General features: G+C 41.5%; 1 protein-coding gene across 4 annotated transcripts in view; it reads right to left on the bottom strand.

Moving 5' to 3' along the window:
- Positions 1–25664, bottom strand: part of ARHGAP24 (Rho GTPase activating protein 24) — a 1313999-nt gene that overhangs the window by 219379 nt on the left and 1068956 nt on the right. The window contains exon 1 of one of the 4 annotated variants that reach the window (XM_073637126.1): positions 19051–19543. The exons of the other annotated variants lie outside the window; for them this stretch is intronic. The gene's annotated coding sequence lies outside the window, so the exon portion shown is untranslated. Of the gene's footprint in view, positions 1–19050; positions 19544–25664 lie in introns of those variants that run through there. 4 annotated transcript variants of the gene reach the window in all.

The raw sequence follows: 25664 nt of genomic DNA, 5'->3' as shown, positions 1-25664 counted from the left end.
CGCTTACGCCAGCCGAAAACTGCGACCCACCGAAAGAAACCCTGAGAATTACAGCTCATTTAAGCTAGAGTTCCTGGCAGTGGTGTGGGCAGTCACCGAACGCTTTAAGCACTACCTCGCTTCTTCCCGGTTCGTCGTGTACACGGATAACAACCCGTTGACACACCTGGATACGGCAAGACTCGGTGCCCTAGAGCAGAGATGGATGGCCCGCCTGTCCAACTACGAGTTCACCATCAAATACCGGGCAGGACGCTCCAATACCAACGCGGACGCCCTGTCCAGGATGCCAAACCTACCGGACGTAGGAGAAGATCCAGAGGGACTGGAAGAAGTCGAACTCCCCGCGTTTCACCGTCATGGGACTATCCAGTATTCCCATCGGGTAAGGAGTAAGCAAGGCGCTACGCTTAACCCCTTACCTCACTACAACTGGGCGGAAACGCAGGACAGTGACCCTGCCGTCCGGCTGGTGAAGGGGATGCTGACTCGGCCAGAGGCTCGCCTTGACCCAGACGCTCCGGAGGAAGCCAAGCAACTGTGGGCAGAAAAGAGTAGACTGTTCCTTTACAAGGGGAAGTTGTGCCGCAGAATGGTTAACTCCCGGACGCATGAACTAATCTGGCAAGTAGTGGTGCCACGAAGAGATGCAGCCATGGTGATGGAGGCATACCACGACGGGGCTGGACACTTCGGATGGAAGAAGCTGGAGTTCCTGCTGCGCGAGCGGTTCCACTGGTTAGGCATGAGGGGAACCATCGAGAGGTGGTGCAGAGACTGTGGCCCGTGCAACCTAAGAAGGAAGGACCGTGCCAGCCAGAAGACTCCCCTGCAGTCCATCGTCACCCGGCAGCCGTTGGAACTGGTAGCCTTGGATCATGTAAAACTGACCCCAAGCAGAAGTGGCTACGTCTACGCACTAACCATCGTGGATCACTACTCCCGGTTCTTGGTTGTCGTCCCCGTCAAGGACTTAACAGCTCGAACAGCAGCTAGAGCCTTCCAGCAGCATTTCTGCCGTCCACACGGGTACCCGGACCAAGTGTTGACAGACCAGGGACCTGCCTTTGAAGCGGAGGTCTTCCAAGAATTCTGCACTCTATATGGCTGCCGGAAGATAAGGACGACACCCTATCATCCGCAAACTAATGGACTTTGTGAGAAAATGAACCAGGTGGTAATGGATCTTCTGAAAACGTTGCCCCTGGAAGAACGCGGTCTGTGGCCTGAGAAGCTGCCCGATCTGGTGGACCTATACAACCACATTCCGGTAGGTTCCACCAACTGTACCCCGGCTTACCTAATGAGGGCGAGACCTGGTAAGTTACCTGTTGACCTGGAAATGGGAGTCCTGACACCCGAGGACACTTCACCAGAAGCAGACTGGGACACAGAGAGGCAGCAGCAGTACCGGAGAGTACAGGAGAGCGTGGAGCGAAGTCTCTGTCAGGCTAGGGAAAGACAAGAGAAAACTTACAACCAGTATGCTCCCGCTGTTCCCCTGGTACCCGGAGAGCAGGTCTTGAAGAGAAAAAGACGGCTCCACAAGTTGGACGACCAGTGGGAGAAGGACCCGTACACCGTACTGCCCTCAAGCCACGACAACCCAAAGGTCTGTACCATCAGTAAAGACGGAGGTGAAACCACAACCATTGTATCCCGGGATCACCTGAAGAAGTGTCCCGAACAACTACGGAACCCTGAAGAGGAACAAGAAGACCCTCGACCCGTAGAGGAAAGGGAAGACATGGTTAGTACTGTGCTCGGAGACTTCCCTCGGTCTTGGACTCAAGTCAATGGCGCAGTTGTGGTACCCATACTCACCTTCCTCCAACCAGCATCCCAAGCATCTACGGAGCGACAGGTAGAGCTGGAAGAGCAGCCGGTCCAGGAGGCAGAAGACTCCACACAAGCAGAACAGGAGGATCAACCCTCTGCTTATAGTGAGCCTGCCGTACCCCTAGTGAGCCAAGGAGCCGGTAGACAGCTGCCCAGTTTACCCTTGACAGCTCCTACACCCTGTAGTTCAGGGCTAGACAGTCAGCTCCGTAGGTCCACTAGGGCCACTAGAGGCCAGTTACCCGCACGTTGGAGGATTTGAAATGTATAAATTGTTTTATTTGTGGTTACCTGTTTTTCTTGTTGCTTGTGTATAATTATGTGTTTCTAGTTGTTTATAGGAGTCTTTGGTGGATTTACCGGGAATCCTTGTACAATTGGTTGGAGCGTAACCCAGGACGGACTAAAGTCTGTTAAGGACTCGGGGGAGGACAGACCCCTACCTGGTTACGTCTCCCTGTTTTGGTGAAATGGACACCTTGCTTTCTTCAAAGACTGCACCCGGTTACGGACATGCCGTGACCACCTTTATGTGTTTCTTTATTGTATTGTTATTGTTATATCTTGTTATGTTTTTCTAAAATATGTTTAGTCCCGGAGTACTAAATTTCACTAGGGGGGAATGTGACACCCCAGGGGTCTGGTTGCCACAGTGATAGAGATATTACGTCTGAGAGCAGGTGGGAGGTCTCTTGGTCAGGAATCCTATGCATGCCACACCTCCTGCCCAGTCCTGGGAGGGGAAGAACTTCCCCTATATAAACCTAGGGCTGAGGCAGGGTTAGTGAGTAGAGAAGAAGTAGAGACAGAGAAAAGAAGCAAATATAGGAACAGAACATCAGGAGCTCTGTGGGAGCAGTGTTACAAGGAGTCAGGGGCTGGCAGCTGCAGAGCTCGCCCTGACTGAGAAGATTTCTTACCGGACCCGGAGTCCGAGGCTGTGGGGACTAATCTCTACCCAGCAGCAGAAACCGACCGGCAGGGGATTGCAGGTCCTCTGGCCCAGAAACCCGAAGGCACGGTCACACGCGTGGGACCAGCACCGCCATCGTGGAGCGGAAGCCATTAGAAGGCCCCGAGTCACCGGCCATACGGGTGAGCACCACACGGTACACTCAGGGACGTGGGCTACTTTTACCCGCCTCTAGCAAGGTAGCCAGAAGAGTACAGTTAGTTGGGAAGGCCTACAACTCCGCCTGGCCAGGGGAGATCCCATCTGCTCAAGGACTGACCAGGCCCCGATTGCTAGCAAGTACTCCGGGAGGGTCTATCTTTGTCACCAGTAAAGACCCTGAACTACACCGCATCGTCTCTGAGTGGTTCCTGCTACCCCCATCATCCACGACGGCTGCCCTGAGGCCATACCCCTCCCGTTGGGGGTTATACCATCCACGCTGCAGCATCCTTCCACCGGCCTCAGCGGTCTGCCCTGCAGCGGCAGCTCCATAGCTGCATTCAACGGGTGGCGTAGTCATCCACCATCTACTGCTAATAGACTGCCACTTAGTCTGACTCCCTGGGCACGGACCGGGTCACCGCCACGAGACTACTACCCCCATCTGATCCGGCTCCGGGTAGGCTCCCGCGTGCGCAACGCAGCGCGACTCAGGCCCAGGGGCGCGTCATATATATACCTTGTGGTTGCTTGGCTGGTTTACTGGGTCTCAGACCAGTAAGGTCACTTTACCCTGTTTGCTGATGGTATTTAATGCAATGGAGTAATTTACTTCAAAAAGGTAAACCACCCTTTCCCTTTTATCTACAAGTAATGGAAGAGGAGCTTTCAGTCCATCTTTGGGTAAACACTTAACATACTTTATTTTAGGACTACATAAATGAAATATAATCACAGATGGGACTTTCCATGGAGCCCCATCTAAAGGAGTAGAACAATACAGTAAGGCTATGTGCACACAAAGCGATTTTAATGCGTTTTTGCGGTGTATTTTCGCTGAGAAAATGCATTAAAATCGCTTGTAATAGGTCTGCCATTTACTGCAATGCAAATCCGCATGTACTGTGCACATCATGCGGAGATTTCCGCTGCGAATTCGCATTGCGGTAAAACCCGGAGCAAGACCAATTCTAGTGTGATTTCGCTGCAAAATCGCCGCCATTGACTTGCATTGGATCGCATAAGATCCGCATGACTACATGTAGTCATACGTATCTTATGCAGACCTGGGTATCATAGTACCTGTAAGTAAAAAAAGAATTTAAATAAAAAATAACCTTATACTCACCTTCTGATGGCCCCTTATACTCATACTCACGACCGCTGACGTCATGGAAGGTCTTTTTACATTACCGGTACCCGCCACGGAGCCAGCAGCGACACCGGGAGCAGAGCGGGGGCCATCAGAAGGTGATTATAAGGTTATATTTTATTTTTTACATTCTAATTCTTTTTTTTTTAACATTATGTTGGTCACATAATATAAATCCATGCCGGTTGCATGGATTTATTTTGTGTGACCAACTTTCAAGCACTTTTCCAAGTGATGCTAAAATCGCTTGGAAAAGCACTTGACAAAAGCATGCAAAATCGCATGCTAAAAATGCTTGACAAACGCGTGACCCTGGCAAAAAAAACGCATGTACAATCCGCATGTACAATCCGCATGTGTTTTTTCTGCCAGGGAGATGCATAAACGCTCAGGAAAAATCTGGAGCATTTCTGCATCGTGGGCACATACCCTAAGTCCTAAATTGGGCTTAACATTTACAAATAATTTAAAAAGTAAAGTAAAATGAGCAGACAATGAAATAGTACACGGCACAAATGTCTCATTTATGTCATATACACAACATGATGCCTCACATGTTTCTTTAGATAAGACCAACTGTTGTAGTCCATATTTCCAATTCTGTAACTGTGTATGACATCCAATAAACTGGTGTAGAATTACAGAATAATGGCTAAACAATATATAGTACAAACATTCTAGAAACTTTCTAAAGATGTAATAGCTAGGTGCCTGTCCGAATGCCATCAGGAGAACCATGGACATATTAGTTGGATTTTAATCCTTTCTTCCCAATGACAGGCTGTTAACCCAAGCTTGCATGTTAATAGGGGAAGAATGAACAAGACTTTTGTCAGCTAAACCAAGTCTATAGCCTACCCAAAAATAATAAACCTACCTGGTTGCACGGACCTGGATTTATATTAAACATTCACCTACATATAGTACATATTGTTGGGTCTCCCCCTTTGGTGCGGGCTCCGGGGCTGAGCCCACATGTTTCTGGGCACATGACAGCTGATCTGTACAGCTGTCATGTTCCCCTAACAGCCGTGGGTGGAATCGCAATCCACCCACAGCTGTTAACTAGTTAAATGCCGCTGTCAATCTCTGATAGTGGTATCTAACATCGCCGTGCCGGAAGCACATTACTGGCTCCGCCCATCAGCGCCAGTGTCACATGACTGCGGGTCGCCGATGAGTCGGCATGACAACTCAGGGTCTACAGGAAACCCCTGAAGTTGTCTTTGCCAGATTGCTGTAAGCGCCAACTTGGCACTCTTAGCAAGTGAGCATTTCTGCTACACACAGGAGATCTGATGATCACCTGTGTGTAGCAGAGGCGATCAGAAAATGGCAGCTTCTAGTCTCCTATGGACACTATTGAAGCATGCAAAAAGTAAAAAAATATATGTTTTTTAAAATATTAAAAAAATAAAAGTTTAAATCAGCCCCTTTCGCCGCATTCAAAATAAAACAATAAAAAAAATCAAAAATACACATATTTGATATCGCCGAGTTCAGAATTGCCCGATCTATCAATATAAAAAAAGAATTAATCCGGTCGGTAAACGGCGTAACGAGAAAAAAATTCAAAATACCAGAATTACGTTTTTTTGGTCACCGCAACCTTGCAATAAAACGCAATAACAGGCGATCAAAATATCGGCTCTACCCCAAAATTGTATCAATAAAAACATCGGCTCAGTGCGCAAAAAATAAGTCCTTACCTGGCCCCAGATCCCAAAAAATTGAGATGCTACGGGTCTCGGAAAATGGCGCCATTTTTTTAAACTAACTTTGGATTTTTTTTTCACCACTTAAATAAAAAAAAAACTATACATGTTTGGTATCTATGAACTCATAATCACCTGGAGGATCATAATGGCAGGTCAGTTTTAGCATTTAGTGAACGTGGTAAAAAAAAACAAAAAAAAAAAAACAACTGTGGAATTGCACTTTTTTTTGCAATTTCACCGCACTTGGAATTTTTTTCCCGTTTTCCAGTACACAATATGGTAAAACCAATGGTGTCATTCAAAAGTACACATCAAAAAAATAAGCTCTCACATGGCTATATTGACCAAAAATTAAAAAAGTTATGGCTCTGGTAAGAAGGGGAGCAAAAAACGAAAACGCAAAAACTGAAAATCCTAGGTTATTTCCCACACTTTCAGGGCAGCATGAGGAAAAGAGGCCTTTGCCATTCAAAAGCCACAGTACAAAAACCTTGTAACTTGAAGCTCATGGGCCACAAAGCAAAATGTCCAATGGAGCCCTCTACAATCATGGGTCTTAAACCTCTTCCAACATGTAATGTAATAGTGCGTCATATATTGTTTGCCAGGGCAGGGAGCAAGCTCATGAGCTGAGCCCTCACCTTATCCAGGAAATGTCGTCTGTGATACACAGCCAGCATCTTCCTTTCACAGCAGCGACTAGATTGATGTTGTCTAACCATTTAAATGCCGCTGGTCAATCACTGACAGAGGCACTAAAATAGCACAACTGCTGGGGCATGCGCACACAGGCTCGCATTGGTCCGCTATGACGCTATAGTGAGATGCCGATGAGTTGTTATGGCGAAGGACACTGTGGTTCCCATCATACTCCTCCTGTGTAACCAAGCCTGTGGCTGGGTATCATAGGGGTACGTCATTTTAACGCTATATTGCGATAACGTAGTATTGCAGCATATAGAAGATGTGATCAAATAATCCCAGGTTCAAGTCCCCTAAAAAGACTAAAAAATAAAGAAATGAAATGAGTTTTTAAAAATATAATACAATATAGCATATTTTGCATCAGCATGGTTGAAAAAGTACGATCTATAAAAGCAATTAACCTTTTTGCTTTTTTCAGCAACCCTCTGGAAAAATGCAAAGTGGTATCATAAAAATATCAGTTTTGATCATCAGGCCCTAACATAGGTCCTTTGATGGAAAAATTAAAATGTTAGAGGTCTCAGAATAAGGCAAGTTAAGACAATTTTTTTAATTGCCCAATATGTTTTCATCAATTAAACAAAAAAAACATACATGATGCGTATCACTACTGTATATTCATAGTGACTTGGAAAATCATGTTGTAAGGTATTTTCTACTGCACACTAAATACAGTAAAAATAAAATGTAGAATTGTGCTTTTTCTTTGTCATCTTTCAGTTCATTTTACGATAAAATGAATAATGTATTTCAGAACTGCAACTCGTCCTGCAAAGAACAAGCCCTTCATATGGCTATATTGACAAAAAAATAAAAAAGTTACGTCTTTCTTTAGCAGGGGAAGAACAAATGGAAGCACAAAAATGAAAAATTTACCAATCACGAAGGGGTTAGTAGTATTAGTCTCATATGAGTGAAAGAGACCCTTTGGTCCACCTAGGCTCCATGGCTCAAGTGCAACTGCAATCCCTGAACTCAATAGTTACACGTGTGCTGCTCTCCAGTAATCTACTTATACAGAAACTCAGAAATATAACAGCACCAATCAAACCATCGAAATGGGTGCAAGCCTTAGGACCATTAGATAAAAAAGATCATCAAAGATACTCATCCAAAAAATAGTCAATAAGAGAACAAGGGGAATAATTTAGGAGTGTGCCATAAAAAGTTAATACAATTGGTAAGTATTAAGTATGTGAAATTATGTCACACTACAGACTAGGTGGGATAGTGATGGCAAAAAAACTGGACAGTCGGTAAATAATGACTGAAGAAAAGAACGCGTAAACTGACCAGAATAGCCCAGAATAAACACAAGAATAAGAGCCCAGAATAAAAAAAAAGTATAGCACCCACCCTGACGCGCGTTTCGGCGATAGACGAAGTCTGTAGCCAAAATGCGCGTCAGGGTTGGCACTACTCAGCCTTGAGTGTCCTGATTATTCTTCTATTGCAGTGAGTATAGCCCACATTACCTTTTGATTGCTTATCCACATCGATATTGTATAGAGGGTACCTCTGCACTTTTTACATTGGTCATATGCCATAATGATATACATTTATATATATATATCCTATACTATATATACGGTTTTGCACAAGTATTGGCATTATACCATGACTCCCCTTTTGATACATTGTCTTTTATAAACCTTTGGGAGTGTGCCCCTGTATCTTCCTTTGCTGTCTTCCTGTATATTTTTATTTTTTGATTTACTTGTGTTTATTCTGGGCACTTATGGTCGGTTTGCTTGTTCTTTTCTTTGTTCATCCAAAAAAAGGCAAAATTCCCATCCTCACAGGTGAAAAAATAAGCTTTCTTTTATTCGCCAATGTATGCCACACCGCACATAAAAACCCATATATTTTCCTGTATTTCGATGGGAATGCTGCCTTTTTGTTAGATCTCTCTATATGTCAGTAGGTCTATTTACAGTGGATATAAAAAGTCTACTAACACCTGTTAAAATGCCAGGTTTTTGTCATGTAAAAAAAATCATATCAAGAAGAATAATTTCTGAACTTTTTCCAACTTTAATGTGCCCCATAATCTGTACAGCTTACAACACAGCAAAGGAATCTCATTGTTGAAAGTTACCATTCAGCAGAAGGGTGCAATTTTTTTTTCCAAAGCATTAGATATGCATGTGTGGTGAGCCACAAGGGAGGCGCCAAATGTTGCAGAGGTTTCCTACTGGGACATGTAGTTCCACTGGCAATGGATTAGATTTTAATGTCATGGTAAATGAAGTGGGTCGCTGGATCCCTAAACACTTCCCTCATGTCCACAACAATCGTCAATAGCGAGAGGTGGCACTTGTGGAGAACCCCCTGGGGGCACTCCTGTAGAGGTGGTGTCTAGGTGCAGACGTTGGAGCGCCTATGATGTTCGTGCAATTACAAGCAGTCAGACACACGGGTGAACTTGTAAACGTAACACTTTACTGAAGCATAAAATGGTCTCTTCTCTTAAAGGCAAAGTGGTGGTAGTTCTCAGTATAGGCTACACAGCATATTGTGCATATGAAAGGTAGGTGTCTCCTTATGAAACAAGAAAGTTTACGCCCTCAGAGGGCGGCTGGAGCACAGTTCTATTCACTTGCTATTTGTGGAAATATTATGCAAAGTCCAGGTAGTGCTACACTTATGGAGGGACCTTCACGGGTTGGCTCCCCGTGGCAACACACTAGTAGTCTGGAAGGATTCAGGGTTTTGGCCCTACCATTCCCTATTGCACGGGTAGGTCAGACAAAGTTTGTGGTGTGAGAGACATGTGGAACTGGTTCTTGCTAGAAAACCAGTAGTCAGGAGAGCACTTGTTCAGCCTTATCTCTCCTGACTATATAAGGCTTCACTCTTTTGTGGAGATGACTATGTGGAGAATGATGTCCCCTCAGCATGGACTGAAATGGATTCAGGGAGCAGTGGAGCTTCTTTGATCTTCCTTGGCTGGACTAAACAAGACTAAACTGGTTTCTACCAGCTCACAGGAAGTGTGTTAAAACTGAATTGGCTCCTCCCAGCTGTTTCTATAGTAACTTGTTGTGAGGAGATTAAACGGCTAACTTTCATATGCATACACTGACCAGTAGATGGCAGCAAAGTACAATGCACATTTATGAGTCCTCATTGTATGCACATGCAATGTATTATATATCTACTAACTCACAGTGGCCAAAGGTTGTGTACTGCATGTGACAACAATCTCCCGTATGAAAGTTTTAGGGTGGTTCAGCCAGAGCTCAGACCTGAATCCAATCAAAGATCTGTGGGTTGACCAGAAGAGGGCGCTGTACATTGGAGATGCCCTTGCAATCTGACAGATTTAGGACGCTACTGAAAGGAATTGCTCTCATCAATTCAGGGAGTACTTCAACAAAGTATTAGATAAGGGTATGCATATTTATGCAACCAAAAAAATTTCAGTTTGTTTATCAGATTATGGGTGACATTCGAGATGGAAAAAGTCCTGAAATGATATGATTCTTCTTGGTATGACTTTTTTACACAACAAACGACTGGCATTTTAACAGGGGTGTGTAGACTCTATCTATCTATCTATCTATCTATCTATCTATCTATCTATCTATCATCTATCTATCTATCTACCCATTATCTATCTATCTATCTATCTATCTATCCATCTATCTACCCATTATCTATCTATCTATCATCTATCTATATATCTATCTATCATCTATCTATCTACCCATTATCTATCCATCTATCTATCCATCTATCTACCCATTATCTATCTATCCACCTATCTACCCATTATCTATCTATCTACCCATCTATCTACCCATCTATCTACCCATTATCTATCTATCCATCTATCTACCCATCTATCTACCCATTATCTATCTATCTATCTATCTATCCATCTATCTACCCATTATCCATCTATCTATCCATCTATCTACCCATTATCTATCTATCTATCCATCTATCTACCCATCTATCTACCCATTATCTATCTATCCATCTATCTACCCATCTAGCTACCCATTATCTATCTATCTATCCATCTATCTACCCATTATCTATCTATCCATCTATCTATCCATCTATCTACAGTATCTATCCATCTATCTACCCATTATCTATCTATCTACCCATCTATCTACCCATTATCTATCTATCTATCTATCCATCTATCTACCCATTATCTATCTATCTATCCATCCATCCATCTATCTACCCATTATCTATCTATCTATCTATTTACCCATTATCTATCTATCTATCTATCTATCTATCTATCCATCTATCTACCCATTATCTATCCATCTATCCATCTATCTACCCATCTATCTATCTATCTATCCATCTATCTACCAATCTATCTACCCATTATCTATCTATCCATCTATCTACCAATCTATCTACCCATTATCTATCTATCTATCTATCTATCTATCCATCTATCTACCCATCTATCTACCCATTATCTATCTATCCATATATCTACCCATTATCTATCTATCTATCCATCTATCTATCCATCTATCTATCCATCTATCTACCCATCTATCTACTCATTATCTACCCATTATCTATCTATCTATCCATCTATCTACCCATCTATCTATCTATCTATCTATCCATTATCTATCTCTCTATGATCTATCTATCATCTATCTATCTACCCATTATCTATCTATCTATCCATCTACCCATTATTTATCTATCCATCTATCTATCCATCTATCTACCCATCTATCTACCCATTATCTATCTATCTATCCATCTATCTACCCATCTATCTACCCATTATCTATCTATCCATCTATCTACCCATCTAGCTACCCATTATCTATCTATCCATCTATCTACCCATTATCTATCTATCCATCTATCTATCCATCTATCTACAGTATCTATCCATCTATCTACCCATTATCTATCTATCTACCCATCTATCTACCCATTATCTATCTATCTATCTATCCATCTATCTACCCATTATCTATCTATCTATCCATCCATCCATCTATCTACCCATTATCTATCTATCTATCTATTTACCCATTATCTATCTATCTATCTATCTATCCATCTATCTACCCATTATCTATCCATCTATCCATCTATCTACCCATCTATCTATCTATCTATCCATCTATCTACCCATCTATCTACCCATTATCTATCTATCCATCTATCTACCAATCTATCTACCCATTATCTATCTATCTATCTATCTATCTATCCATCTATCTACCCATCTATCTACCCATTATCTATCTATCCATATATCTACCCATTATCTATCTATCTATCTATCCATCTATCTATCCATCTATCCATCTATCTACCCATCTATCTACCCATTATCTACCCATTATCTATCTATCTATCCATCTATCTACCCATCTATCTATCTATCTATCTATCTATCTATCTATCTATCTATCTATCCATTATCTATCTCTCTATGATCTATCTATCATCTATCTATCTACCCATTATCTATCTATCTATCCATCTACCCATTATTTATCTATCCATCTATCTATCCATCTATCTACCCATCTATCTACCCATTATCTATCTATCTATCTATCTATCTATCTATCTCTCTACAAAGCTCTGAAAACAAACATGGAAAATGTAAAAATATTATTAAGTGCATTACTTAGTATTATTTAGTGTTGGATGAAATACCAGAATGGATGTCAGGGTCAATAGAATAAATGATTGAATATGAAGATAAGTTGTTTTTTCATCCAGATTTTGTAGAACAAATTGCATGTTGCTGATGAAATTGTATTGACATTTTCCTGCTGTGGATTAGTACAGAATGGGCGCAGTGACTGTAGAACAACTAATCGATATGAGAGTGTAAAAAGTATTACTCAGCATGATGCTATCACACAATGGGCTTTTCAAGGGATCCTCGGAAATAAGAAAACTGCATCCATTGTGCACGGCCCATGTGTACCTGACACTGGATGCTACTCTCTGCTATTACAGACACAATGTTCTAGAAGGACGACGTGTAAAAAGTAATCTCCCTCACACATGTTTTTCCCTTTAAAGGTCAGTGTTCTCAAAACCTAAAAACAAAGAAAAATCATGGTCTCGCGTACCCCATCCCCCACCCAACAAGTTAAAACTACTTTTAATTCACATACCTGTTTAACTAGTCTAATTTGTTCAGGAAGTGTCACAATTCTCTTTGACATGTCATCCACTCTTTTGAGTGGGCTATTCTCTCTTCATCGGCATTCCACCAGCACTATAGGTGCTGGATCTTTCTTTCCTAACACTTCCCAACATGAATTTCCCTCGACATTGTAAAATGGCTTGCCTGCTCTCATCTGAAAGATCCACCTCCACTTCCGTTACCCATCTCAATATCTCTGCTGTTAGTTAGTATCACAGGTAACAACAAGCAGTGGACATCAAGTTAGACTGAAGGGAGACACCTAATGACTAGCAATTTGTAATGATTTTTCAGGTTCAATGTGTCATTTTGGTCCAAGTAGTTTGCAATTTTGATAGGCTGGGTTCACATAGCGTTTTTTCTTATGTTCAGTGGTCCCTGTCAAGGCTTATGTCTGAACCTCCCCTCAAAATGGGACTATGCGTGTACGCCATTAGGTCCATTGACTATAATGATGCACAGTAAGTCACCATGTGTTTTGCTGTGCATCATTTGTATACATCCAAAAAATGACGCACAACAGAACACATGGTGAGTCCATCTGCATCATCAAAGTCAATCGCCCCATTGGTGCATACACCTGAATCCTGTTTTCCATGGGGGAGGTGATCAGACGTTAGACCTGACGGGGTAACTGAACATAGGAAAAAACACTATGTGAACACAGCCTTAGGCGTTGTATTGGCCATCAGATGAGCATAAGTTTGTTGAAATTGCAGTGACTATTTTTCTACTGTACTTTTACAGCATTTAAAAGAGTAATTGCAATGACACTTTACATTTCACCAATGCGCCTCAAATTGGTTTATAGTCTGTAACTATGGAGACACATAAGTTTACATTCGAGCTTTAGATACAAATAGTGCAATATTTGTTAATCAAAACAACCCGCAAAGTTGCTCCACTTTTTAATTAAGATACAATTGAACAATAAAAAATGACCACATATTGTAGCTTTAGGCCATGTTCACATGTTTAGTATTTGGTCAGTATTTTACATCAGTATTTGTAAGCCAAAACCAGGGGTGGAACAATCAGATGAAAAGTATAATAGAAACACATCACCACTTCTGTATTTATCACCCACTCCTAGTTTTGGCTCACAAATACTGATGTAAAATACTGACCAAATACTGAACATGTGAACGTGGCCTTAAACGTAGCACAGTCTGATCAGTTGGATACATCAGTATATGCATTGCTTAAAAATGACCTAGCTTTAATGTGTAGGGAGGTAATGGCACATTAGCAGGTGGCTGGCTGTGGACTGCCTTGTATGCCTGTAATGTGAGGTGGAATATGATGGTGCTATGTAAGCAATACATAATAAATAATAAAATAAAAATGTCATTGACTAATAGCCTCTTCAGAGAGGAGGAGGACAGGAACTCTATCGCCACCTATTGGAAGTACAATCATAAGAGTCAATAACGACTCTTTGCCACATGCTTTTGGGTAGTGTTCCCCAACTCCAGTCCTGAAGACCCACCAACAGGTCATGTTTTCTGGATTTCCTTAATATTGCTTAGGTGATAATCACTTCCACAGGTAATAATTCCATCACCTGTGTAATACTAAGGAAATCCTGAAAATATGACCTGTTGGTGAATCTTGAGGATTGGAGATGGGGAACACTGAATTAGGATAAAAAGCCAAACCAGAAACACCATTTGAAGACACATGTTTCAGGGCATTCGCCCCTGGTTTGGCTGGGTGAGAAGCTCTGACTAGAAGGGAGAATTATAGGCCATGCAATATATGCCATTGTCATTTTATGCCATTGTCAGTATTTGAAATGGGTGAGAAGACATGGAATGAGAAGCAAAGGGGGATTACCAGGACAGCAGTTTTGAAGGGGAAGCCACAGAAGAGGATGTGGTAGAAATCTAGGTGGGAGATGAAGAGCACATGTACAAGAACTTGGTGAATAGAGATTGAAGAGGTTGAGAAACAGCACATTAGGAAAATATTTTGGAGGTGAAGGGCAGCAGAGGTGAATAGGGCATGGATGTGTGAAATGAAGGACAAGATGGAGGTAGCAGACGACTTGTTTTGGGAAGGTGTAGGGTTAATAACTGAGAATAATTGGTCTGTAAAGGGTTAAGTGAGATAGGGGAAAGATGATGCATTTAGTTTTGTGGAGATTTTGGAAATGGAAGAATAGTCACCATTTAGGGCGATCTTTTTACAATGTACAAGTACATGAGGGGACAGTAGACAGATCTTTCTAATGATCTTTTACACCTAGGCCTGCAATGATAACAAGGGGGCATTCTCTACGTCTAGAGGACAGAAGGTTTCATCACAATCACAGATGCGGATTCTTTATTGTAAGAGCAGTGAGACTATGGACCTCTCTGCCACATAATGTTGTAATTGAAAAATATAATATTACAGGATATGAGCACTAGATTCTGTGATGGGACTTTGATCCGGGGAACTAGTCTGATTGTATGTGGAGTCGGGAAGGGACTTTTCCCCTAATATGGAGCTAATAGAGTCTGCCCCATGGAGTTTTTCCTTACCGCTGTATCATCATGTTAGGCTCTGGGTTGAACTACATGGACTTAAAGGGGATATCCGGGACTTTCTGAAAAACTAAAAAGTTGCCTAAGCACTAACAGGCAAGTAGTTGCTACCTACCTACCTGTTGTGCCCGGTGCCATTCATCCCCGGCATAGAACGGTCTGTGACCACTCCTGACGGTGATTCAGCTCCCTGTGCTGACGTCACATCGAAAGAGAGGCAGATTCATTTCCACTCTGTTCTGTTGACAGGGTCGGACTTCAATGTCATTCTGATTGACAGCCGGATTCCTGCTGCCTAGCTGGGGGAGCAGACTGTCAATCAGAATGACGTCAGAAGTCTCATTCAGTCGACAGCAGGGTGGAAAAGAAGCCGCAGCTCTGTCAATGTGACGTCAGCAGATTCATCTGAATCACCAGCAGAGCGCTCTGTGCCATGAATGAACGGCGCCGGACACATTTTTAGTTTCTCACAAAGTCCCGGATATACCTTTTGAGTTTACCTTCACCCTTAAAAACTATGAAAATACGACTCCATGGCAGAGAGATCACTTGAGTGTCAGGAGCATAGAGTTAGAGTACTGCTCCTGCTCAGTAAAAACCACTCACAACTTCACAAGGATAGAAGAACATGACTTGCCCATGACACCGGTTGTGGTGCCATGCTGCCATCCTGACTTTGTTACTCTTTAGTTCCATACTTTAGCTACTATTGATTCATTATGCCACGATTTCCCTAGACAGCAGTACACTGAGGAGCAAAAAGTTCCTTCATTTCTGTATTCCAGAATACAAAGAATTGCACATTATTAAACCCTTTCATTGCACGTTAGTAAGCAATTTGCATCAAACAAAGCGATGGTGATGAAATCATTTTAGGAGATTATTAATGTGTCAGACACTTCAGCTTCTTGTGCTAAAACTCCATTAGTTTTTGCAGAACAGGATCTATCTTTAGCTGCAGATTAACAGATTGGAGATATTTACAGGAGGTGTTGGATGAAATGCTGCAGACTCTACTCTCCTAGCACATACATAGAATTATAAATCAATGGGTTATGTGGACGCTGTATGCCGCGGAGCCATTACCATAGGATGTTCCTCAATGACTTGTCATCAACCATCAATGATTGTCTGCATCAGCTTCAAGATTTAGGAATGTCCTTGAGGTCCACATAACATGATGAAGATCACAATGTCTCTTGTTAATTGCTTGATAATGTATATAAAGTCTTTTTCTTTTATACAGAATATGTCTCTTGATTTACACTTCTAAGTGTAGCGCCAGTCACTGATACCCAATCTCATCCATAGGGAAACGACCATTTGTGTAGATGGGAGAATATACAATTTCAAGCACATCCAATATGTCGTGAAAATGCTATTTGCTGTGTATTGATTTGTGGCCATGCTATGTATACACACAGGAGCTAAGACTGTGATGGATACTGCAGTGTTTTTACTGTGAAGTATATTTATCTCAGGTTCCCAACAGAAAGACTGAATATAATGTAACACAATCTAGTACAAAATACCCCAGTACCCAGAACCAAGGTTGAGTAATGACCACAATATTAAATGATTACATTTCCTAATATATTTACTACTCATCATTATTCCACATAGTGATCCACATCTGGAAATCAGGTGCCTGTGCTGTAGCCCTAACAGCCATGCAACAGGAGGATCGCCATGCTTCAAGGTCTTCCTCCTTATACATATACCACTAGCCAAATGTACATCCTTGGTTCTGATGCTCCATAGATGTAGAAAATATGGCACTGAACTCTTTTAGGCTTAGTTCGATGCACAACACAGCAGTGGATACAAGAGAAAGGAGAAATAAGTGATTTCTATATACATTTTAGGCTTTTGGATAAAAAAAAACAGCATCAACAACTGTTCAAAAAAAAATTGCATGTCATATGAGCATGGTGACAACTAATGCAGTATATTAACCTGCAGTCCTATGCAAAACTCCTAATAATATATTATGGTACAGTATATACATTTGGTAGCTCTGCTACATCTGACAGACAGATAGTTATATAGGACCAGCAGAGAAATGTGTCATTGATCCATTCTATCTACATTGTGATATCTCACTGAATTAAAAATGCGTCATTAGGTTTATCTGCCATCTCATCTATCTATCTATCTATCTATCTATGAATCTATCTGTGTATCATCGATTATCTATTTATTATCTATCTATCTATCTATCTACTGTATCTATCTATGAATCTATCTGTGTATCATCTATTATCTATTTATTATCTATCTATCTATCTATCATCTATTAACTATCTATATATCCAATATCTATCTATATATATTTACATATCTATCTACATATCTATCTTTTAGGGAATAGGCATATGGACGGTGGGGATGATGGGTAGGGACTGTAGGAACAATTGTTGGGGATATGGAAGTTCATGGCATATCATATTTCTCTTTCTTTAAGTTTGTCTACATCTATCTATCTCTAGTATCTATCTATCTCTAGTATCTATCAATCTGTCTATCTCTAGTATCTATCTATCTATCATCTATCTTTCTATCTCTAGAATCTGTATCTATCTATCATCTATCTATCATATATCTATCATCTATCTATCTCTAGAATCTATCTATTATCTATCTAGCTATCTCTAGAATCTATCTATTATCTATCTCTAGAATCTATCTATTATCTATCTAGCCATCTCTAGAATCTATCTATTATCTATCTCTAGAATCTATCTATTATCTATCTAGCCATCTCTAGAATCTATCTATTATCTATCTAGCTATCTCTAGAATCTATCTATTATCTATCTCTAGAATCTATCTATTATCTATCTCTAGAATCTATCTATTATCTATCTCTAGAATCTATCTATTATCTATCTCTAGAATCTATCTATTATCTATCTAGCTATCTCTAGAATCTATCTATTATCTATCTCTAGAATCTATCTATTATCTATCTAGCTATCTCTAGAATCTATCTATTATCTATCTCTAGAATCTATCTATTATCTATCTAGCTATCTCTAGAATCTATCTATTATCTATCTATCTCTAGAATCTATCTATTAGCTATCTATCTCTATCTAGTATTTATCTACATGTCCAAAAAAATCAAGGCAATAGGCAACACTCCTGGGACATACATTAAGGTTTGGTTGTGCTGCTATCTTATTTAGCTTACTTGTGCTGCACCTATTTTTATCTATCTATCTATCTATCTATCTATCTATCTATTATCTGTCTATCTATAAACACATTGGATTGCTTAGTGAAATAGATAACAGTGTGTCTATAATAAGCACAAAAATCACACAAAATGAGAAAGATCAACCTAAATTTTTTCTTGCAAGAAGCTACCAAAAAGGAAAACTTCTTAAAAACAGACGGGGGTTACATTTCAGATGAGTTAAATAGCACCCAGCAGTCCACATTGATGGGTAAATCCCAGTGATTGCTGGAGAATGACTGCAGTGGTCTTTAAAGTTCACTCCAAACAACATCTTTCCACCCACGTGCCACCCAGAGTTCTATTGATTTCCACAGCTTCACCCACAGGACATTTTCTACAACAAATACCAGCTGTCACATACCAGGACAGGTTTCCAGGGACACAAAGTATCTCAGTTACTCGTACAACATGCTGAGAACATAAGAAAATCTAAACAATGAGGAGACATGGCCGTACATTCCGTGTACTATTGTAATTCAGGCAAGCTTGTGGCATTCCAGGCAGACAGTAATTAGCTGGTGGGGGCAAAGCTCCATAGACCGAGATCGGGGAGAAGCCAGACAAGCTGGCGGACAGAACTCACCAGTGTGGATGCTTCCACGAGCCCCGTGGATACGTCCCCGTCCGCTCGCAGTAGGGTCGTCACTGCTGCTCTGCTAAGCTCGCTATGAGAGAGCCCTCATCCGCTCCCTGTGTGACTGTGGCTCGCTGCACTTTCTCCCATTACTCCATCACCCTGGAATGGCTCTGACACGTCCTCCCAGCAGCACCGCTGCCTTTCCACACTCAGGTATGAGGCTTTTGGAAGGTCACATGTAGAAGAGAACGAAGCGAATGACACAGTAAGAGACGGAGTGGAGACGGAGAGGAGACGGAGTGGAGACGGAGAGGAGACGGAGTGGAATGCCTCCCTCCAGCTACTGCTTCTTCCCAAACACAGCGATGTACTGCGTGCAATAGAAAGCTCCAGCAAGACGAGGTTACAATAAAGAAATAAAGACCCCCGTGTCCACCCAGAAGATGCAGCAGCACATATCCACCAGTGCTCTGAAGCCTTAGTATTGGGGTCAGAGGTGAAGGCTTGTATGTGTCATTGCAGAAGCAGCCAGATTAGTAAAGACATGGAAATGACTCCAAGAATTCTCCTTTGATTTCTTTTTTTAACTTTACATGAATAAGGCTGAGCAGTCTGCAAGCTGAGCAGGAAATTACTGGACAAATGACGGAACAGTACCTCCAGTGGCTTCTGTCACCGCCAAATCCAAGCCCTTATGCAAAGTCAGGGAGCAGCAGAGTGCAAGCCTAGCAATTCTCATGCAAATGTGGAAGTATGATCATGTCTGGACACTGCCGAGGAAATACACGAGTGGGCGACCAAGTGTTGTCAGTGTAATGGCAGGAGATGTGCTCTCTGCTTGATGCACATTAGTGTCCTTATATCAGTAGCTTTGCAGGCACAGAGCTAGTCTTAAGGTGAGCCACTGTCTCTGCATGTCCTATGGTACTGTGCTTACACAAGTGACACCTAAATACATCATACATGAAAATATACTGTATGTGCCGCCTATCTCCTTATGTTACATAATATCAAAAATGAACAGTGGAGTTCACCTCCTTATTGTGGCTGAGCTATGGGTCTGAGAGTCTCAGAAGTGATTGACAACCTTATCTAGAAATCTGTCAGTCTAATGTCCCCTGCTGTCAGCTTGTGATTGACAGGCTTCCTTCATGAGACGGGTAACTGGTCTTACTCCAAACTCAGCTACATATTTGAGATAGTCACTCTAATAGTGAGAGGGTCAGATACTGACTTAAAGAAGCACTCCTCCCATCAATGTTTTATCCTCTTAATATATTGCAATCATCATATTATACAGCACTGTGTACTTACAATTGCTCATTTTTCCTTTCTACTCAGCTAATTCTTCTAATTTCTCTGCTCTATTTAGAAACAGGAAATCTCTTTTCCCTACATTTATCTTTCCTCTCTTTTATTCCTGATCCAGCTGCTCTGCTCCTTCTCCCTGACAGGGACTTTTGCAGTGACTCATGACTCATACAGGGAAAATTTAACCCCTGATTCTACATAGAGTGTAAATGGATTCAGCTAGTCAGTTTTTAATCATGTGATACCACAGACCTAATAGAAAACAGAAGAATGTACTGAGTAGAAAGGCAAAATGAACCATTGCAAGCACACAGTGCCATATAATATTACAAGTGCAAAGTATTAAGAGGATAAAAACTTTGATGGGAGGAGTGCTTCTTTAACACTGGCAAAAGTTTTCCAGCCTTCTAAAAGAGAGCTAATTTGCATGCTTTATCCCATGGTTCATTGCCAACAAGACCCCATACACAACTGGTCTCCTTTATCGGGTTGTTACCTCACAGATGATGTTCAGTCCCGGCTGCAGGTTGTTAGAAAATAATAGCCCGCACTGTACTCACTTTCCAATGTACACCAGTAAGTCATCGCTGCTGCAGCGGGTGTCAAGCATTGACTGAAGTGTTGAATTCATATCTACAGCCGGGCAACCAATCAGTGAGCTAAGTGGTTCTATAAGTGTAGATGGAATGCCCCCTTCAGTGCCACCACCAGCACTGCAGCCAATACCGGAGAGGAGAAGCAATAACGGAAACTCGCCGTTGGCCCCAGGAAATAGCAAGTACTGTGATGCTTGTTATTATTTAGCAAACTACAGCTGGGACTGAATATTATCTGAAAGGGACAACCCCTTTAAGGAGTGCCAGTCTCTCCTGAAAATTGTATCAAGGGTGTCTCATTCAATCAGCTAATGTTCTGAACTGATGAGATGCAAGTTCTCTTGAGACAACTGTCTGTAGATGGGTGTCTGGTTTGGCTAATATTCCTGGCTTGCAAACAGGTCAGATATTGATTTATATAGGATAGCTATATCCTATAGGTGGCACTAGCGAGACAGTTTGCATTCCTTATGAAGAGAGTTCATTGGCATCCTTTCATTTAAAATAGGTCCCGAAGGCAGATTCTCATGCAGATCAGTAGCCGGCCCATAGAGCTTAACAGCCCATTTACAGTGGGTATGGAAAGTATTCAGACCCCTTTAAATTTTTCACTCTTTGCTTCATTGCAGCCATTTGGTAAATTCTAAAAACTTAATTTTTTTTCTCATTAAAGTACACTCTGCACCCCATCTTGACTGAAAAATAACAGAAATGTTGAAATTTTTGCAAATTTATTAAAAAAGAAAAACTGAAATATCACATGGTCATAAGTATTCAGACCCTTTACTCAGACACTCATATTTAAGTCGAATGCTGTCCATTTCCTTGTGATCCTCCTTGAGATGGTTCTACTCCTTCATTGGAGTCCAGCTGTGTTTAATTAAACTGATAGGACTTGATTTGGAAAGGCACATACCTGTCTATATAAGACCTCACAGCTCACAGTGCATGTCAGACCAAATGAGAATCATGAGCTCAAAGGAACTGCCCAAGGAGCTCAGAGACAGAATTGTGGCAAGGCACAGATCTGGCCAAGGTTATAAAAGAATTTTTGCATTACTTGAGGTTCCTAAGAGCACAGTGGCCTCCATAATCCTTAAATGGAAGAAGTTTGGGACCACACCAGAAGTCTTCCTAGACCTGTCCGTCCAGCCAAACTGAGCAATCGTGGGAGAAGAGCCTTGGTGAGAGAGGTAAAGAAGAACCTCAAGATCACTGTGGCTGAGCTCCAGAGATGCAGTAGGGAGATGGGAGAAAGTTCCACAAAGTCAACAATCACTGCAGCCCTCCACCAGTCGGGCCTTTATGGCAGAGTGGACCGACGGAAGCCTCTCCCCAGTGCAAGACATATGAAAGCCTGCATAGAGTTTGCTCAAAAACACATGAAGGACTCCCAGATTATGAGAAATAAGATTCTCTGGTTTGGTGAGACGAAGATAGAACTTTTTGGCGATAATTCAAAGCGGTATCTGGGAGAAAACCAGGCACTGCTCATCACCTGCCTAATACAATCCCAACAGTGAAACATGGTGGTGGCAGCATCATGCTATGGGAGTGTTTTTCAGATGCAGGGACAGGACGACTGGTTGCAACTGAAGGAAACATGAATGCGGCCAAGTACAGAGATATCCTGGATGAAAACCTCTTCCAGAGTGCTCTGGACCTCAGACTTGGCCGAAGGTTCACCTTCCAACAAGACAATGATCCTATGAACACAGCTAAAATAACAAAGGAGTGGCTTCAGAACAACTCTGTGAGCCCTGACCTAAACCCAATTGTGCATCTCTGGAAAGATCTGAAAATGGCTGTCCACCAACATTTACCATCTAACCTGACGGAACTGGAGAGGATCTGCAAGGCAGAATGACAGAGGATCCCCAAATCCAGGTGTGAAAAATTTGTTGCATCATTCCCAAGAAGACTCATGGCTGTACCAGCTCAAAAGGGTGCTTCTACTCAATACTGAGCAAAGGGTCTGAATACTTATGACCATGTGATATTACAGTTTTTCTTTTTTTAATAAATTTGCAAAAATTTCTTCATTTCTGTTTTTTTTTCAGTCAATATGGGGTGTAGAGTGTACTTTAGTGAGAAAAAAAAATGAACTTTTTAGAATTTACCAAATGGCTGCAATGAAACAAAGAGTGAACAATTTAAAGGGGTCTGAATACTTTCCGTACCCACTGTATATATAAGAAAAATAAGGATTTCTCTGGAATAAGACTTCAGATCGCAGATATCAAGGTGTCATTTTATTCAGCTTCCTCTGACCTACATGCACATATAGACAGCTTAGTAGGGATGATCTTACTGACAGATTTCCTTTAGTCACTCAATATATATTGCCTAATTTGGACTCAGGGCTCAATCAAACATGATGGAGGTCACTGGGGAAAATATTAGGTAGATACTATCACCCTAGCAATGACAGGTTACCTCTCACCCCAGTAATGCCTGCTTCCGTACTTTGGATATACCTATTAGAAAATTTTCAGTAGACCTGTAAGCCTGGGGGAATCACCCCTCCATTAGAATTATCCCCCACCTCATTTTTGAAAAAGGAGCTGGGAGGTCAGGCCTGGAATCAAATTTGAGTTTTTATTCTATTAGGCTACGTGACAACAATCAGGAAGAGCAGCGATTTGGACGCAGCATATCTATGCTGTGTCCAAAACGCTGCGTTCTACATTACAAACACAGTGGACTGGATTTATAGAAATCCAATGCCCACTGTGCTTCTGATTAACGCTGCGTAATCTCACCCGTGTGTGGGTTTATGAGCCGCAAAATGTTAACTTCTGTAGCAAAGACTACAGAAATTTCCACAACAGAATGTCGTTAAATGCGGTAAATCCCCATAGTTCACTGAACAAATGCGGATTTAACTGCGTGATTAGAACGCAGCGTTTTGGACACAGCGAAAATACGCTGCATCCGAAGAGCTGCTATAGTCTGATCGTGGGCACATAGCCTAATACCAAATCATAAGCCAACATCTGCAATTTCCTGACAACCTAAAATGGATAGAAAAATATTTCCTAGTGCTTATTTAAGAAGGAAATACTTTGCAACTGCAGATCTATTAAGTAAACAACATTATAAACTTTTCTTCTATCTTATGATAAATATAACCAGGACTGAGTATATATATGTGGGTCAAACATCCAAGCGTAGAATTGTATATTTGAACAACTGCGTACCATGATGTGAATGAGATGTAAACATCAAATCTTATATATGCAATGTAATTCTTGTGTGGCTAACATGAGTATGCAGCAAATGAATTAGCCACCAATGATCCCTCCTTACTTAGAATCTACAGCTCCCCTGCCATGTTTGTGCAGTCAATTCTTATATTCCCCAAAACATACCTGAAATTTTTTGGGGGGGACATTACCCAAATCAATGCTGTCAGGACGCTATGTAGGTGCACACTCTATTGAGTACGAAATTAGTAACACCCAGTTTTTAACTTATTCATTATTCATAGAATTCCAGGAGGAATAACAGAGGAAAACATACTCCAGAATTGTATGCATCTACTAAAGCAGACATTTCGGGATAGCTAATATTTTGAAAGTAATATTTCTCCAAGCAAAAATCCAACTGGTAAAACCAAAGAAATGAGCCGGAACACATGTTGGTATAAGTACAATGTGTAGGGGCTTGTTCACACTGTGACCATTAATAGGCAAAGTCTAAGATAAAGTCAAAAGAGCAAATTCCCTGCAGTGAGTAAATTAATAGCAATAGTACCTGTAAACAACATAGGCTACTTAGTTAATACTATTTTGATTGAAAGAGCATAAAAGCCATCCCACTGTGACAAGGTGCACCCAATCAGGACGGTCCCTAATTGTAGTTCACCGTGCTACATCCAACTGGTGGAGGGAGTTGTCATGATATCATAAACGTGTTAAATGCTAACATTTGCTACATCTGTATACCATTTATCATGAGCTATAGATAGAACTGAACTGACTAGTCAGGCTACTCTGGGTACAATATTATTAAAAGGCTGCGGCATTTCGGAAAAAACATAGCTTGAAAAATAAGCTGGACATTGGGAGAGAAAAAGATATGAATCTTGAAATGTAGGGATTTAAAGGCAAACTGTCACCAGGTTTTTGTTACCCCAGCTGAGATCAGCATGATGTAGGGTCACAGACCGATTTCAGCAATGTGTCACTTATTGGGCTGCTTGCTGCAATTTTGATAAATCACTGTTTTATTTGCTGCAGATCTAGCAGTGCTCAGAATGCTGAGCTACAGCGTGTTTCACCCCGCCCACATCACTGATTGGCAGCTTTCTGCCTATGCATAGTGTACACAGAAAGCTGTCAGTAAGTGGTAGGGATGGGGTTATACAGAACTCATGAATATGGAGGACTTCCTGGCAGCAGGTTTGCAAGTTCTGTAGTGATAATCTTCTAATAAAACAGTGATTTTCTGAAAACTACACTAAGCAGCCCAGTAAGTGACACATCACTGGAATGAGAGGCTGTCTCTACATTATGCTGCTCTTAGGTTAGTTGGGGATAACCTGGTGACAGCTTCCCTTTAAAGACACATAATGGCTCTCTCCAGCCGCCCCATGCCTTGCTCTGCTTGAATGACAAGTCTCTCCCTATGACTCCACAGGCAAAATAACAGTAGACTGACTTATATAATACAACTTGAGCAAAACTCAAACTATTACGGCAAGCAGAGGTA

The sequence above is a fragment of the Phyllobates terribilis genome, unplaced genomic scaffold (assembly GCF_046119375.1).
Source record: "Phyllobates terribilis strain yellow unplaced genomic scaffold, ASM4611937v1 Scaffold_1__5_contigs__length_1240528914, whole genome shotgun sequence".
NCBI lineage: Eukaryota > Metazoa > Chordata > Amphibia > Anura > Dendrobatidae > Phyllobates > Phyllobates terribilis.
Note: the sequence above shows the minus strand (reverse complement) of the source record. Positions and strands in the feature narration are given on the sequence as shown.